Source organism: Hylobates moloch, unplaced genomic scaffold, assembly GCF_009828535.3.
Source record: "Hylobates moloch isolate HMO894 unplaced genomic scaffold, HMol_V3 SCAFFOLD_7, whole genome shotgun sequence".
In the NCBI taxonomy this organism is placed as follows: Eukaryota; Metazoa; Chordata; class Mammalia; order Primates; family Hylobatidae; genus Hylobates; species Hylobates moloch.
The window spans coordinates 36,385,785-36,404,797 of record NW_026652282.1 but is presented as its reverse complement, the minus strand read 5'-3'; the positions used below and the strand labels follow the sequence as shown (position 1 = coordinate 36,404,797).

The 19,013-nt window shown below is 40.1% G+C and overlaps 1 pseudogene; it reads right to left on the bottom strand.

Moving 5' to 3' along the window:
- Positions 1-501: 501 nt before the first annotated feature.
- On the bottom strand, positions 502-12,559 carry LOC116811036 (large ribosomal subunit protein eL32-like; annotated as a pseudogene).
- Between the last annotated feature and the right edge of the window lie 6,454 nt (positions 12,560-19,013).

Here is a 19,013-nt window from a genome sequence, read left to right as displayed (position 1 = left end):
GGCAAAGGGTGTATCTCTCTCCCTCTTCTAGTGACTTGTCACCACGCCTGAAGTCACACCATTAGATGCTTTTCCTCTTAGTCTTACAGGTTTTTTGCTCTTTAGGAGCCCCTCTACTATTCTTTTTATTTATTTTTTTTTTTTGAGACAGAGTCTCACTTTGTCACCCAGGCTGGAGTGCAGTGGTGCAATCTTGGCTCACTGCAACCTCTGCCTTCTGAGTTCAAGAGATTCTCCTGCCTCAGTCTCCCGAATAGCTGGGATTACAGGTGTGCACCACCACGCCTGGCTAATTTTTGTGTTTTTAGTAGAGACGAGGTTTCGCCATGTTGGCCAGACTGATCTCAAACGCCTGACCTCAGGTGATCCGCTTGCCTCGGCCTCCCAAAGTACTGGGATTACAGGCGTGAGCTGCCACGCCAGGCCCCCTCTACTATTTTTTTTTTTTTTTTTGGCAGTTTTTATGGTTTTCTTTAAACACAAAACATGCACATGAGCCGCCTATTCATTTTCTTTGCTGCGCAGTATGGCATTGAGATTGGTGACTCTGATGGCCAGCTGGGCTGCCCTTTCCACGATGGCCTTGCAGTTTTTGGAGGAAACATTGTGAGAGATCTTAGCACAGTAAGATTTGTTGCACATCATCAGCACTTCCAGTTCCTTGATGTCATGGACCAGGAATTTCCGGAAAACACTGGGCAGCATGTGCTTTGTTTTTTTGTTGCTCCCATAACCAACGTTGGGCATCAAGATCTGGCTCTTGAACCTTCTACAAACCCTATTGTCAATACCTCTGGATTTCTGCCAGTTAGGCTTGATTTTGACCTATCAGTCTGACTGGTACAGGATGAACTTCTTGGTTCTCTTTTTGACAATCTTGAGTTTCACAAGGGGTCTGAGGGCAGCTGTGATGCCAAGGAGGAGATGGCTGCCACCTCTGTAGGCAGCGCTGAGGAAGAGAGAATATCCTCTACTATTTTATTTTATTGTTTTATTTTTTGAGACAGAGTCTTGCTCCATTGCCCAGGCTGCAGTGCGGTGGCACGATCGTGGCTCACTACAGCCTCGACCTCCTAGGCTCGAATGATCCTCCTGGGATTACATGTGTGAGCCACCATGCCAGGCCCATTACTTTTTAAATTAAGCATTTTATCATGCCTGTAATCCCAGCACTTTGGGAGGCTAAGGCAGGCTGATCACCTGAGATCAGGAGTTTGAGACCAGCCTGGCCAATATGGTGAAATCCCGTCTTTACTGAAAATACAAAAAAAAAAAAAATTAGGCCAGGCGTGGTGGCCAAACACCTATAATCCCAGCTACTCGGGAGGCTGAGGCAGGAGAAATGCTTGAACCCAGGAGGCAGAGGTTGCAGTGAGCTGAGATTGCACCACTGCACTCCAGCCTGGGCAACAAGAGCAAAACTCTGTCTCTAAATAAATAAATAAAATAATAAATTAATTAAGCATTTTATTTTGAGATAATTATAGATTTCACATGCAGATGTAAGAAAAAGTATAGAGACATTTCCATCTATCCTTTACCCAATTTCCCCAATGGTAATATCTTGCAAAACTTTAGTACAATAACACAAGCAGGATATTGACACTATTACATTGTCAGTACAGGTACAGAACATTTCTGTCATCACAAGGATTCCCTCATGTTGCCCTTTTATGGCTATACTCCTCGCCTATCTCACCCTGATCCCTGGCAACCACTACACTGTTATCCACTTCGACGATTTTGTCAAGAAAGTTACAGAAATGGAATCATACAGTATATAGCCTTTTCTTTCTTTCATTTTCTTTTTCTTTTTCTTTCTTTTTTTTTTTTTTTTTAGAAACAGGGTCTCATTCTGTCACCCGGGCTGGAGTGCAGGAGCTTTGAACTTCTGGGCTCAAGCAATCCTCCTGTCGTTGCCTCCTGAGTATGTGGAGTACAGTGCGCACCAGCATACCTGATTTTTTAAAAATTTTTTGTAGAGATAGAGTCTCCCTATGTTTTTTTTTTTTTTTTTTTTTTTTTTTGGGAGATGGAGTCTCTCTCTGTCGCCCAGGCAGGAGTGCAGTGGCGCGATCTCGGCTCACTGCAAGCTCCGCCTCCCAGGTTCACGCCATTCTCCTGCCTCAGTCTCCCGAGTAGCGGGGACTACAGGCACCCGCCACCATGCCCAGCTAATTTTTTTGTATTTTTACTAGAGACGGGGTTTCACTGTGTTAACCAGGATGGTCTCGATCTTCTGACCTCATGATCCGGCCGCCTCGGCCTCCCAAAGTGCTGGGATTACAGGCGTGAGCCACCGTGCCCGGCCAGGTCTCCCTATGTTGCCCAGACTGGTCTTGAACTCCTTGAACTCCTGGCCTTAAGTGATTTTCCCACCTCAGCCTCCCAAAGTGCTAGGATTACAGGTATGAGCCACCGTGACCAGTCAGGATTTTTGTTTGTTTTTTTGTTTGTTTGTTTTTTGTAACTATTGAGTTTTCAGAGTTCTTTATAGATTCCATATACCAGTCCTTTGTTGGATAATTGGTTTACAAGTATTTTCTCCTAGTTTGTAGCTTGTCTTTTCATCTTCTTAGCAGAATCTTTCCTAGAGGAAAATTTTTAAATTTTGATGAAGTCCAACTTATCAATTTTTCACTTATGGCTTGTGCTTTCGATATTAAGTCTAAGATCCCTTTGCCTCTGCCTAAACCCCAACAATTTTCACCTACATTATTTTCTAAAGGTTTTCTAATTTCATGTATTACATTTAAGTTGGTGATCCACTTGAGTTAATTGTTGTTCATAAAGAGTAAGATTTAGGTCAAGGTTCATTTTTTTGCCTATGGATGTCCAATTGCTCCAACATCATTTGTTGAGAAATCTTTATTTTCTCCATTTAGCTGTTGTGCACCTTTGTCAAAGATCATTTCACCAAACTTGTGTGGGTCTATTTATGGGTTCTGTGTCCTATTCTATTGATCTATGTGTCTTTCCCTCCACCAATAACACACAGTCCTAATTACTGTAGCTATATGATAAGTCTTGAAATTGGGTATAGTAATTCCTCCCACTTTATTCTTCTTTAAATTTTGTTTTTATTGAGGCCGGGGGTGGTGGCTCACGTCTGTAATCCCAGCACTTTGGGAGGCTGAGGCGGGTGGATCACCTGAGGTCAGGAGTTTGAGACCAGCCTGACCAACATGGTGGAACTCCGTCTTTACTAAATACAAAAAGTTAGCCAGAGGTGGTGGCACATGCCTGTAATCCCAGCTTCTTGGGAGGCTAAGGTAGGAGAATTGCTTGAACCCGGGAGGCAGAGTTTGCAATGAGCTGAGATCACGCCATTGCACTCCAGCCTGAGCAACAAGAGCGAAACTCCATCTCAAAAAAAAAAAAAAAAAAATTGTTTTTACTAGTCTAGTTCCTTACCTTTCCATATAAATTTTAGAATAATCTTGTGTATATCTGTAAAAATTCTTGCTGGGAATTTGATAGTATTTGCATTAAACCTGTATATCAATTAAATCTGTATATGTTGAATCTTCCAATCCGTGAACATACTATATTTCTCCAGATATTTAAATATTTTATTTCTTTCATCAACATTTTTGTAGTTTTTACCATATAAGTCCTATATATGTTTTTTTCATTTTTATCATGTTTAAATATACGTAAAATGTATCATTTTAACCTTCTTTTTTTTTTTTGAGACAAGATCTTGCTCTGTTGCCCAGGCTGGAGTGCAGTGGTGCAATCACAGCTCAATACAACCTCCACCTCTTGGGTTCAAGCTATCCTCCCACCTCAGCCTACCTAGTAGCTGGGACCACAGGCACACACCACCATGCCTGGCTAATTTTTGTATTTTTTTTTTTTTTGTAGAGACAGGGTTTTGTCATGTTGCCCAGGCTGGTCTCAAACTCCTGGACTCAAGTGATCTACTTGCCTCAGCCTCCCAAAGTGCTGGGATAACAGGCGTGAGCCACTGCGCCTGGCCTTAAACATTTTTAAGTGTATAGTTCAGTAGCATTAAATATATTCATAATGTTGTGCAACCATCATTACTTTCCATCTCCGTAATTCTTTTCATCATGTAAAACTGAAACTCTATACCTATTAAACATAACTCCCCACTTCCCAATTCCCCCAGCCCCTGGCAGCTACCATTCTACTATCTTCTTCTATGATTTTGACTATTCTAAGTACCTCATATAAGTGGAATCATATAGTATTTGTCTTTTTATGACTGGTTTATTTCACTTAGCATAATGTCTTCAATGTTTATCCATGTTGTAGCATGTGCCAGAATTTCCTTCCTTTTTAAGGCTGAATAATATTCCACTGTAATGGATAGACCACATTTTGCTTACCCATCTATCTGATGATGGACATATGGATTGCTTCCACATTTTAGCATTTGTGAATAATGCTGCTATAAACATGGGTATATAAATATCTCTTCAGGACCCTGCTTTCAATTCTTTGGGGTATATACCCAGAAATGGAATTGTTGAATCACATGACAATCCTATTTGTAATTTTTAAAGGAACTGCCATGCTGTTTTCCACAGTGACTGTATCATTTTATATTCCCACCAACAGTGTATAAGGGTTCCAATTTCTCCACATCCTTACCAACACCTTTTACTTTCTGTTTGTTTGTTTGTTTGTTTGTTTTTGTTTTTTTGAGACAGAGTCTCCCTCTGTTGCCCAGGCTGGAGTGCAGTGGTGTGATCTCGGCTCACTGCAACCTCCGTCTCCCAGGTTCAAGTGATTCTCCTGCCTCTGCCTCCTGTGTAGCTGGGACCATAGGTGCACGCCACCACGCCCGGCTAATTTTTGTATTTTTAGTAGAGACGGGGTTTTGCCAGGCTGGTCTTGAACTCCTGACCTCAGGTGATCCACCTGCTTTGGCCTCCAAAAGTGCTGGGATTACAGGCATGAGCCACCACACCCAGCCCTACTTTCTGTTTTTTTAAATAGTAGCCACCCTAATAGGTGTGAGGTGTTATATCATTGTAATTTTGATTTGCATTTCCCAAATGATTAATGACATTGAGCATCTTTTCATGTGCTTATTGGCCATCTATATGTCTTCTTTGAAGAATGTTATGTTTTGTTCTGAATTATTTTAAATGATATTTTATTTTCAATTGTGAAAATGTTCACATGTTCATTGCCAGTATATAAAAATACAATTGATTTTTAATGTTATTCTTGAGCACTGTCTTTGCTGAAATCACTTATCAGTTCTAGTAGGTTTTTGTTTCGTTTTGTTTTGTTTGTAAATCCCTTAGAATTTTCTACATATACTACCATGCCATCAACAAATAGGGACAGTTGGAAAGAATTATTTCCAATCTGTATGCCTTATATTCCTTTTTCTTGCCTTATTGTGCTGGCTAGAACTTCCAGTACTATGTTGAATATGAGTAGTGAGAGTGGCCATTTTAGGCCTCTTCCCTATTCTAAGGGGAAAGCATTCAGTCTTTTGTTGTTTTGTTGTTTTTTAGATGGAGTCTCGCTCTGTTGCCCAGGCTGAAGTGCAGTGGCACAATCTCGGCTCACTGCAACCTCCACCTCCTGGGTTCAAGTGATTCTTCTGCCTCAGCCTCCTGAGTAGCTGGGATTACAGGCATGTGCCACCATGCCTGGCTAATTTTTGTTTTTTTTTTTGTATTTTTAGTAGAGACGGGGTTTCACCGTGGTCTCGATCTCCTGACCTCATGATCCGCCCGCCTCGGCCTCCCAAAGTGCTGGGATTACAAGCGTGAGCCACCGCGCCCGGCCTAACTGTAGGGTTTTTGTAGATGCTCTTTATCAAGTTGAAAAAGTTCCCCTCTATTCCTAATTTGCTAAGAGTTTTCTGATTATCATAAGTGGGTATTGAATTTTGTCAAATGTTTTTCTTTATCAATTGATATGGTCACATCAGTTTTCTTCTTTAGCTTAGTAATATGGTGAATTCTATTAAGTAGTTTTAGCAAATTGAACCAGCCTTGCACCCCAGGAATAAAGTCTACTTTATCAAGTTGTATAATTCTTTTTATATATTGTTGAATTGTATTTGCTAATATTTAGTTAAGAACTTCTGCATGTATATTCATGAGGAAAATTGGTCTGTAATATCTTTTTTTTGTACTGTCTTTGTCTAGTTTTCTTACCAGGATAATAGCTTCATAAAATGAATTGAGACGTGTTCCATCCTCTTCTATTTTCTAAAGTAGATTGTTTAGAATTAGTTTAATTCTTTTAAATTTGGTAGAATTTTCCAGTGGAATCATCTGATATTTCTTTTTTGGGAGAAGTTAAATTACAAATTCAATTTCCTTAATATATAGGGATTCAAACTATATATTTCATATTGGGTGAGTTGTTTTAGTTTGTTATTTTTGATTAATTGGTCTATTTCCTCTAAGTTGTCAAATTTATGTGTAGAGTTGTTCATAGTATTCCCTTATTTTACTTTTGATGTCTGCAGGGTCTATAGTGATAGCCCCTACTTCATTTCTGATATTGGTAATTTTATCTTTTTATTTCTTTCTTTGTCAATCTTGATAGAGATTTGTCAATTTTATTGATGATTTCAAAGAGCAAGCTCTGTGTTTCATTGCTTTTCTCTATTGTTTTGCCATTTTCAATTTCATTGATTTCTGCCCTTATTTTTATTATGCATCTCCTTCTGCTTGGTTTGGGTTTATTTTGCTTTTCTTTTTCTAAATTTTTTTTCTTATAGCCACTACCAGGACCCATTTTTCTAAATTCTTGAGGTATATTCTGCTCTTGTTGAGTAGAGTATTCTGTACATGTTGATTAGATCCTGTTGGTTGATGAGATATTGTTGAGCTTTTCTATATCCTTGCTGATTTTCTGGCTAGTTGTACTATCAGTTGTTGAGAGAGGGATGTTGATGTCTCTAATTGTGAATTTGCATATTTCTCCTTTCAGTTCTATCAGATCTTGATTCACATACTTTGCTGCTCTGTTACTTAGTGCAAACACATTTTAGGAGTGCTATGTCCTTTTGGTGTACTGACCCATTTATCATTATATAATGTCCTTTTCTGTCTGTGGTAACTTTCTTTTCTTTGCAGTCTACTTTATCTGATTTAATAGAACTATTCCTATTTTGTCGTGATTAATGCTTGTATTATATATCTTTTTCCATCCTTTTACTTTCAATCTGCCTTTATCATTATATTGTAAATAAGTTTCTTACAGACAGTATATAGCTGGGTCATGCTTTTTGATCCACTCCGCCAAAGTAGTATATTTAGACAATCTACATTAAATATAATTATATTTGCTACTTTATTTCTTGTTTTCTGTTTGTTATTTCTCCTTTTCATTTTCTATTTTCTTTCTCCTGCTTTCCATATTGATTTATTTATAGTGTTCTTTAGTGTATCTCTTTATATTGTTTTCTTATTGATTTCTCTAGGAATTACATTATACATACATATCTATCACGGTCTACTTGGGTCATCACTTTGCCAGTTTGAGTGAAGCGTAGAAATCTTACCTCTATGTCTATTTATTCTCCCCCATTTATATAATTGTCTTGAAATTTCTTCCAGAGCCATTTAAAACTATATCAGTGTTATATTTTTTGCTTAAACTGTCAAATATGATTTATAAAACCCAGGAGGAGAAGGAAAGTCTATTGTATTTACCCAGATCTTTTGCTTGTCACGTTCTCTCTTCCTTTCTCATGTTCCAAGGTTACTTCTTTTATCGTTTCCTTTTTGTTTAATGAACTTCCTTTAGCCATTATTTACAGTAGATCTGCTGGTAACAAATTATCTTAGTTTCCGTATATTTGAGAATGTCTTTATTTCCCCTTCAATCCTGAAGGATATTTTCACTGGATATAGAAACGCAGGTTGAGGCTGGGCGAGGTGACTCACACCTGTAATCCCAGCACTTTGGGAGGCCGAGGTGGGTGCATCACTTGAGGTCAGGAGTTTGAGACCAGCCTGGCCAACATGGTGAAACCCCGTCTCTACTAAAAATACAAAAATTATCCAGGTGTGGTGGCGGGCACCTGTAGTCCCAGCTACTCGGGAGGCTGAGGCAGGAAAATCATTTGAACCCGGGAGGCGGAGGTTGCAGTAAGCCGAGATTGCACCACTGCACTCCAGCCTGGGTGGCAGAGCAAGATTCCATCTCAAAAAAAAAAAAAAAGAAAAGAAAAGAAATGCAGGTTGACAATTCTTTTCTTTTAGTACTTGAAAGATATTGTGCCACTTCCTTCTACTCTGTTTCCTAATGTGAAATCCTGTTATTCGGTTGTTTTTCTCCTGCCATAAGATGTCATTTCTCTTTTGATGCCTTCATAATTTTTTCTTTGTCTTTAGTTTATAGAAGTTTGATTATATGTGTCTTAGTTTGAATTTCTTTGGGTTTATTCTGTTTAGAGTTCACTCAGCCTCTTGAATCTATAGGTTTATGTCTTTTGCCAAATTTGGGGTGTTTTTAGCCATTATTTTTTTGAATACTTTCTTAGCCCTACCCTTTTTATCCTCTCCTTTTGGGTCTTCAGTAATACCAATGCTAGATCTTTTGTTAAAGTCCTACATGTTCCTGAGGCGCTGTTTGTTTATTTTTTTAATTTATTTTTTATTCTTTTTTTTGAGACGGAGTCTCGCTCTGTCGCCCAGGCTGGAATGCAGTGGTGCGATCTCAGCTCACTGCAGGCTCCGCCTCCCGGGTTCACGCCATTCTCCTGCCTCAGCCTCCCGAGTAGCTGGGACAACAGGCGCCCACCACCACGCCCGGCTAATTTTTTGTACTTTTAGTAGAGACGGGGTTTCACCATGTTAGCCAGGATGGTCTCAATCTTCTGACCTCATGATCCACCTGCCTCAGCCTCCCAAAGTGCTAGGATTACAGGCGTGAGCCACTGCGCCCGGCCTATTTATTTATTTATTCTATATTTTATTTGTATCAAGTGTGCTTGTAATTGCTTATTGCATTATTTTTATGATGGCTGCTTTAAAATTTGTGTCAGAAAATTTTATCTCATGTTTCATCTCAGTGTTGGCATCTAAAGATTATCTTTGTTCATTCAGTTTGAGATTTTCCTTGTTTCTAGTGTAATGAGTGATTTTTGATTGAAACTTGGAAATTTTGGATATTATGTTATGACTCTGTATCTTATTTAAACCTGATATTTTAGCTGGCTTTTTGGACAGTACATTGGCAAGGGAAGGGGGTGGGGTGTCCCCTCATTACTGCCAGGTAAGCATAGAAAGTCTATTCAGCCTCTGTTGACATCTCGGGGGGTGTTCTTTATTATTGCTGGGTGGGGTGGGAGTTCAGGGTCCTCACTAGGCCTCCACTGACACCTCAGGGAGAGGATGGCATCAGTACTGCTGAGCAGTGGTGAAAGTCCTGACTTTCTACTATGCTTCTTCTGATACCGCCCAAGCAGGAAGGATGCGGGCTGGAAGTACAGGTTGCCTATGTGGTTTCCTCATCACTACCCAGCAGGGATAAACGTACTGGCTCCATACTTGGCCTTCTCTGAAGATATCCCAGTGGGTGGGTTAGGGCACATTGCTATAGCCTGGCAAGTGGAATTCTAAGCTCCCCACTTGGCCTCTGCTGGTATGAATGAGGATGGGGCTACATTTTTTTTTTTTTTCTGTGGTGTTTAGTCAGAGCAGAGCAGTTTCTGTCTAAAAGTTTTCTCTTTTCTTGTGTTGTTCCTTTCTTGGCCCTTTGGCCAGATAGAGCAGTTTTTGTTAGGCCTTTTTTAGTCTACACTTATTGATATTTCCAAGTGCCATCTTCTTCAAAGTCTCCTCCTTTCAAAGAGAGTGCCTCCTTTCAAAGTCTTTTTATGTTTATTTCATATATAATGTCCAGAGTTTTTCATTGTACTTAGCAGGAGGAGTAAGGAAAAGTATGCCTACTTCTTCTTGGAAGCCGAAATTTCCAAGTTTTAAAGACTTGTTATTAAATCATACAATACTTATGGAAAAGGGCACATATCTTAAGCATACAGGACAATGAAACTTTACCAACAATACACTCATGTAACTAGAACGCAGATCAAGAAACAGAACACAACCAATACCTTTCAGAAGCTTCCTTATGTTCCCTCTGATCACAAGCCCCCCACCCCTGCAAAGTTAACCACTATCCTAATTCCTGACAGTATAGATTAGTGCTCTCTGTCTTTGTGCTTTATGTAATGGGCCCCTTTAAAACATGTAAATACTCCTGGGAGATTTAATGTCTTAAGATGTCATTGACCAACACCTTACAATGAATTAATTTATCATATAATTCTATTTACGTTTGATAACAATACATTTATTAATAAGATTATAAAACACATTAAAGTTATAATAACCTTTCTCATGCTTCATATCATTTGATTCTTACAAATGCCTATGAAATAGATTGTATTATTAACCTCATTTAAGGTGAGAAAATTTAGGCTCAAAGAAGTTAAACTATTTGTCTAAGGTCACCCAAGTAACAGGCAGAAAGATTTGGCAGCCCCGGAAGAAAGGGACCTTCTTTGTCCACCTGTCCATGCATCAATTTCAGAGAAGAATCTGATTGGTTCTGGTTTAGTCTTCTGACCACTAAATGTCAAGGGCGGGAAACGACACTGATTGACCTACCCATCATAGTCATGTGGAGTCAGGGAGGGGATCTTCAAGTGACCCAGAGGAGGGATTGAGAAAGCAAGCTAGACAGACAAAACTTCACTTACCACAGCCCCTAGTGGGAACAAAAACAATTATTCCTAGTTGTTGATTTTTATGGACATGTTAAAATAATCAAAACTCCTGTGTCTTTTTTTCTGCCTCATTCTCTGTATCCACATACGACTCATTTTAAGAGTTTAGAATCACATTTTGTATTACCTGGAATGGATTGGAATGGAAGAGACTCTTTATCCTCTTAGTATATAGATGAGGGAAAGGAGGCTGATAAGATAGTATTTTGCCCAATTTCATATACATACTTGTTTTATGTTTTTTCCTCCACTTTCATGTATCATAAGAATAACTTCATGAGGCCGGGCGTGGTGGCTCACGCTTGTAATCCCAGCACTTTGGGAGGCCGAGGTGGGCGGATCGCGAGGTCAGGAGATCGAGACCACGGTGAAACCCCGTCTCTACTAAAAATACAAAAAATTAGCCGGGCGTGGTGGCGGGCGCCTGTAGTCCCAGCTACTCGGAGAGGCTGAGGCAGGAGAATGGCGTGAACCCGAGAGGCGGAGCTTGCAGTGAGCCGAGATTGCGCCACTGCACTCCAGCCTGGGAGACAGAGCGAGACTCCGTCTCAAAAAAAAAAAAAAAAAAAAGAATAACTTCATGAAATTAACAATTTAATGAAAAAAATTATTCTCTAACCCCAATGCCCCAACATATTTTCATGTGTCTTCCAGTCTTTGTCAAGTTATCTATTTATCTATATTTATATACTTATATATAAATACCATCAAGCATGGTTAATTTCTGGGACAGGGTCTCGCCATGTTGAGCAGGCTGGTCTCGAATTCCTGGCCTCAAGTGATCCTCCCACCTCGACCAAAGTGTTGGGATTACAGTCATGAGCCACTGCGCCCGGCCACTCACTGATTATTTTGATCCTAGCGGAAAACCATTCAAAGCAAAACCTCTCAGGGACATCAACATTTGAGAAGGAGACCCTTTTAAGACAGAAAAGTGTTCCTGAACTGGAGAGAGGAAATCTGCTCTTAGAAGGCCCTCTACTAAAAGACAGACTTTGCCATAGTGCTGGTGTTGCAAAGCCAGTAAGACAGTCCCCACCCCCAAAGAGCTCAAGTTCCTGGTTTCATTTCATGCACCTTTAGTAACCTCCAGCTAAACGCAGGCTGCCCCACCTCTGCCTAGAATAATAAGGGGTTCTTGGACTCTCCATCAATAGGTCCTGTCAGACAAGCCATCTGTATCATTCCAGGTCCTGGCGGGAAACAGATGGCACCCTCAGATTGAGTAAATTGAGAAGAGTTTAATAAAGAGACTATTTACAAAGGAATATCAGGATATAAGGAAAACACAGGCCAGAAGGAGCAGAAGGAGAAAGCAATCACTGGAAACTGGAGAGAGAAAATCCTGTGAAGAGGGCCTCTTGACAGGAGCTGTGGCTTTTGGTCCAGGGACACAGCCAGCCAGCTCTCAAAGAGGTATTTGGGGGAAATAAATACTCTGACCTCTCTCCTTACGGTTTCCCACCTCCTGCTGGTAGCCAAGGTCAACTGGAAGGCAGAGGGCATAGGAACCATTTGATGGAGTTCATCCAGGCCCGCCTCTAGGAGCAGAGAGTGGGTGGAGAAGGGTGGGGTGGGTCTGGAGGGGTCAAAGGAAGCCATGTGGTCCACCATGTGATTTTGGAAATACTCTGCTGCAGTTCTTTGTCCAGGTTGGTTGCTGTCAGCACTTCTGGGGGGGTTGGGGGTGGAGGTGGGGGGTTGGGGTGGCCTCTTCCTGAGTATTTCTAGCAGGAGGTAGAGCAACTTACCTGGTCCTGTTCTGCCTGGGTTGTAGGCTCTCTGTTCATCTCCAGTGCCCACAAAAGGCAGTGCCATCCACGAAAGAGGATGCCTGCTCTGAGCCCCAGCCTCTAGGCAGGGGTCTACCTTCCCATACCTGTCCTGCCAGTCTTCTTTTTCTTTTTCTTTTTCTTCTCTTCTTTTCTTTTTTCTTTCCTTTTTTTTTTTTTTTTTTTTTTTGGTGGAGTCTCATTATGTCACCCAGGCTGGAATGCAGTGGCACGATTTCTGTTCACTGCAACCTCTGCCTCCTGGTTTCAAGCGATTCTCCTGCCTCAGCCTCCTGAGTAGCTGGGGCTACAGGTGCGTGCCACCACGCCTGGCTAATTTTTGTATTTTTAGTAGAGATGGAGTTTTAGTATGTTGGCTAGGCTGGTCTCAAATTCCTGGCCTCAAGTGGTCCTCCCACCTTGGTCTCCCAAAATGTTGGGATTACAGGTGTGAACCACCGTGCCTGGCCATGCCAGCCTTATTTCTTGTCCCCTGCCATGCCTTGAATGGCTGGTTGCCTCTACAAGTGGGCTGCTACACACCCTCAGCATTGCTGGTCCCCTGGATCATTCACAGCCCCACCTGGTTCCCTCAGGTTCCCCGTGGCTACCAGAAGTGAGGACACACAACCCCTGTGTCTGTGAGGACTTCACCTAGGCCATTGACCTACCTGGGGTCCCTGTGCTCACTCCACCTCCATGCTCCAGCTGGCCTTTGCTCCCTCTCCCACTGGCCAGCTCAGTTCCTCTTTATTCCTAGCCTGCAATGTAGGATCTGCTACCGTAGAAGGCCTTTCCTTTAAAGATAAAAGTTAACCAATGTGCAATTTAATAAACCAGGATGTTAATTTATAATCAGAAACCTAAAGACACTGGGTTCTTGTAGCTGCTTTACTGGAACTCTCTCTCCACGTAAGACATGAGGGAGGTTAAAGGAAGATTGGGAAGCTGGGCGCGGTGGCTCATACCTGTAACACCTGCATTTTGGGAGGCTGAAGCAGGATCATCACTTGAGGCAAGGAGTTTAAGACAAGCCTGGACAATATAGTGAGACCCTGTCTCTACAAAAAAATAAATAAATACAAATAAAGGAAGGTTGGGGGCTGGAGCGGATGAGAGACTTTCTTTTTACTCCGTATTCAGTTTTAGTGTTTAAAGGTTGCTTTTACAACCAAGTTTATATTTTACTTTAATGTTTTTGTTTTTGTTTTTTGAGACGGAGTTTCACTCTTGTTACCCAGGCTGGAGTGCAGTGGTGTGACCTCAGCTCACTGCAATCTCCACCTCCCAGGTTCAAGCGATTTTCCTGCCCTAGCCTCCCGAGTAGCTGGGATTATAGGCTTGTGCCACCACGCCCGGCTAATTTTTTTGTATTTTTAGTTGAGACGGGATTTTACTATGTTGGCTAGTCTGGTCTCAAACCTGACCTCAGGTGATCCGCCTGCCTTGGCTTTTCAAAGCACTGGGATTACAGGCATGAGCCCCCACACCCGGTCTACTTTAAAATTTTTATAACACTATTTTTAAGAAGAATTGGAACTAATTATAACCAGTAACTCTGAGGGGTACGAATAATAGAAGCACAGTACACATTGTAGACACAAATCACAAAAACGATGAGAAGGGCAAGGCCGCTGAAGATGGATTTGAAATTTCTGCTCAAGGTAGCCCCTGCATCAGTGAGAGTAGAACCATGTACGTTTCCCTAGTTTGTGAGGAGTTTGTGTGGAAACCTGAGTTTACTACTATGGCATGTTTGATTTATCTCCATGATGGTCTGGCATCCTGCAGAGGTAGGTTTTCTGGGATGCTGTCCAGTTGCCTTGCCCCTACCTGGCTCTCACTGTGTCTTTACCACTTGCTGGGAGATCCCATGGCTGCATTGGAGCTTCCATGTGTTTCATTTGGTAATTGATGTTGAGGACTGACAGGTAGATGAGTTGGTATTTATACTTTGGGGTCATTTAGATATTTGTTGAGAATGAGGGCCAGGCATAGTGGCTCACGCCTGTAATCCCAGCACTTTGGGAGGCCAAGGCAGGCAGATCGCTTGAGGTCAGGGGTTTGAGACCAGCCTGGCCAACATGGTGGAAACCCCATCTCTACTAAAGATACAAAAACTAGCTGGGTGTGGTGGCATGTGCCTGTAGTCCCAGTTACTTGGGAGGCTGAGGCAGGAGAATCGCTTGAACCTGGGAGGCGAAGGTTGCAGTGAGCAGAGATTGTGCCACTGCACTCCAGCCTGGGGGACAGAGCAAGACTCTGTCTAAAAAAAAAGAATGAGGCCATTCCTAACCAAAACTCTGAAGCACGTAGTTTGTTTCTGCTGTCCTTCCACCTTCCTTGACTACCCCACCTACCTGGGAGGTCCATCCTGGACAGTGGAGTACAATTATGAGCAACCATAGGCCTATGCTGAGGGCCTCTGGAGAAACTCACCTCTTCCTCCCTCTCCTCTTCATCAGCTGGCTGAAGCTCTGGGTACTGGCCTCCCAAGGTGGACATAAGAAAGAGGCTCTCAAGTGTTGGTTGAAACTTGAACACAGCTGGCTTCCTGAGCTGAGGGAGATATTAAGATGTGTAAGATATTTAACTGTTAACTAGGGATCTCCGTAGATTTGTGTGAGGAACAATAACTCAACTCTATAATAATCTCCAATAAAGCTTTGAAAAACAAGACCAGTAATAACTTACTAGTATCTTGCCCTAATGGATATTAAAACTCTCTATAAAGCTAGTGTAATCAAAAAAGTAGGACATTGGAGAATAGATCAGTGAAATAGAATAGAGAAGAAAGAAACTGATTTTATCAGAACTTAATACAGTGTACAATAAAGGTGGCATTTAAATTCAGTAATGGCTTATTTAATAAATGGTGCTAGAATAATTGCCTAGCACATGAAAAATACAAACTCCTATTTAATTCATCTTTAATTACAGAAGATACAAAGGAAAAGTAAAAAAATTTAGGAGAATATTTATGTAATATTTAGCTAGGGAGACCTTCTTAAATAACACAAGAAACTCAGAAAGCATAAAAGAAAAAAAACAGATTGATAATATAGACAACTAAAATTTTTCAGTTGCACAAGACACCATGAAAAGTTAAAGGACAACTAAGAAGCTGTGAGAAAATAGTCGCAATTAATGACAGATAAAGGATTAATATCTATAATATTAGAATTAATATCAATATTCATAATATTAAGTTGAACTGTATAAAATTGCTGATAGTCAACTGTTTTTGAGCAAAAGAAATGGCAATTTTCATGCCAACCCAACACATAGTGCTTCTATATATTGATAAGAAAAAGGCAACCCAATAGAAAAAAGGTGAAGACTATAAATTATAAACAGGTAATTCTTAGAACAGAAAATGCAGATAGCTGATATATAAAACATGTGATTATAAATATGTGAATATATATGTTAAAATAATGACAGAAGGATGACTACTACTAAAAAAAAAAACAGAAAAGAACACAACAGATGGCTACTATCAAAAAAAAAAACAGAAGATAACAAGTGTTGGCAAGGATATGTAGAAATCCCTTGTGCACTGTTGGTGGGAATGTAAAATGGTGCAGCTGCTATGGAAAACAGTATGGAGGTTCCTCAAAAAATAAAAAATAGAATTACATATGATCCAGCAATTCTACTTCTGGGTATATACTCAAAACAATTGAAAGCAGAGTCTCAAAAATATATTTGTACACCCATGTTTATAGCAGCATTAGTCATGATAGCCAAAAGGTGGAAGCAACCCAAATGTCCACTGACAAATGAATGAGTAAACAAAATATGATATAGATACACATTGGAATATTATTCAGCCTTAAAAAGAAAGTAAAGTCTGACTCATGCTATGACATGGATGAACATTGAAGACATGCTACGTGAAAGAAGCTAGTCACAAAAAGATAAATATTGTATGGTTCCATTTATATGGGGTACCTAGAGTAGTCAAATTCATAGAGACAGAAAGTAGAATGGTGGTTGCCAAGGGCCAAGGGGGGTGGGGAATGGAGAGTTATTATTTAATGGATGGAGAGTTTCAACTTTGCAAGATTAAAAAGGGTTCTGGAGATTGGTTGCATAACACTGTTAATGTACTTAACACTGCTGAACTGTACACTTAAAAATGGTTAAGATGGTTAATTTTATGTTATGACAATTAAAAAATTTTAAAAAGCACACACACAAATAATAGGATAACATTTTTCATACATAAGGCAAAATTTAGAACTAATTTTGACAGTGATGTGGGAAAGTTTGTACTTTCTTTAATTTCTGTTGGAGAATTGCTATAGCGTTTTAAGAAAGTAATTTGGTAGGATCTATCAAAATCAAAGATGCACATGTTCTTTGACACAGTAATCCCACTTTTGGGACTCTAGCCTATAGAAATACTTGTACCAATACATAAGTATATATGTGTAAAGATGTTTTTTGCATTGATCATAACTGGAAATAATCTCCCCACCAAAAACAGGCAAATGGTTGGATATTACACAACTATTTATTTATTTATTTTTAAATTTTATTTTATTTTATTTTAAGTTCCGGGATACATGTGTAGGACGTGCAGGTTTGTTACATAGGTAAACATGTGCCATGGTGGTTTGCTGCACCTATCAGCCCATTACCTAGGTATTAAGCCCCACATGCATTAGCTGTTTCTCCTGATGATCTCCCGCCCCTCGCCCCCATGACAGGCCCCAGTGTGTGTTGCTTCCCTCCCTGTGTCCGTGTGTTCTCATTGTTCAGCTCCCACTTATAAGTGAGAACATATGATGTTTGGTTTTCTGTTCCTGTATTAGTTTGCTGAGAATAACGGCTTCCAGCTCCATCCATGTCCCTGAAAACGACATGATCTCATTCCTTTTTATTACCCAACTATTTAAAAGAAAGAGTAATAGCTATAAGGATTGACCTGGAGAGATAAGTATGAGATATTATTTTATTAATAATAATATGACATATTATTGTAAGATAATAAACAAGTTCCACAGAAAAGCATATAGTATGATTTTGCTTGTGTGAAAAGCAAATTTAAAGATCCCTATAATCTGTTTATATATTGTGATGGTTAATTTTGTGTATCAACTTGGCCAGGTTATGGTGCCAAGTCGTTTGCTCAAACACCAGTCTAGATGTTATTGTAAAGATATGTTTTTAGATGTGACTAACATTTAAATCGATAGAGTTTGAATAAAGCAGACTACCTCTATAATGTAGATGGGCCTCATCTAATCAGTTGAAAGCCTTAAAAACAATGACTGGGGTTCACTGAAGGAGGAGGAATTCTCAAGGCTGCAACATCAACTCTTACCTGAATTCAGATTTCAGACTTGCCAGCCCCCACAATCTCACGAGCCAATCCCTTAGAATAAACCACCTCTGGTGAGAAACTCAAAGCTTTCCCAGTAAGATTGGGAAGAAGGCAAGAATGTCCCCTCTTACCACCGCTTTTCAATGTTGTAATGGAGGTCCTAGCTAATGCAGTAAGACAAGAAAAAAAAGTAAAAGATATACAGATTGAGAAGGAAGAAATAAAGCTGTCTTTGTTCACAGATGGCATGGTCATCTATGTAGAAAATTCAAGAGAGTTGACAAACACTCTTGGAATTAAGAAGTCATCATAGAGAAGTTGGTGCCAGTGACTGGAGGCAGCGGCGACGAGTGGGTCCTTGTGGGCTAGAAGAACCCTGCAAAAATGTCTCTCTATCCATCTCTTGAAGACTTGAAGGTAGACAAAGTAATTGGGGCTCAAACTACCTTTTCTGCAAACTCTGCCAATCCAGCAATTTTGTCAGAAGCTTCTGCTCCCATCTCTCAAAATGGAAATCTCTATCCCAAATTATATCCAGAGCTCTCTCAATACATGGGCCTGAGTTTAAATGAAGAAGAAATATGTGCAAATGTGGCCATGGTTTCTGGTGCACCAATTCAGGGGGCAGTTGGTAGCAAGACCTTCCAGTATGAACTATATGGTGGCTCCTGTAACTGGTAATGAGGTTGGAATTCACAGAGCAGAAATTAAGCAAGGGATTCGTGAAGTCATTTTGTGTAAGGATCAAGATGGAAAAATTGGACTCAGGCTTAAATTAATAGATAATGTAAGTATTTTAAATACCTATTTGAATTTGTCTAAATATCTTACATAATAAGTGATTAATGTTAAAATAATTTGAAAGGAAATGCTTTAATTATAATAGTGCATCTGTAGTTGAGAATATTTTAAATCTACTAACTTAAATGTTTTCAGTTGGGGATGTTCTATTTTGCAGGGGCACAGTTGGGACTTCTGACCACATTACTTTGAAAGATGTTTCTTTTCTGAATATTCTAACTGGAATACATTTCACTGGCCTACATATATTATAATGTAGTTTGTATAATAGAATTGTGACAGTTAAATAGAGCAGATGTGAAGGTTAAGAAAAAACTTTCCAATGAGAGTCAATGTCAGTGTGCATTTTTTTTTTTTTTTTTTTTTT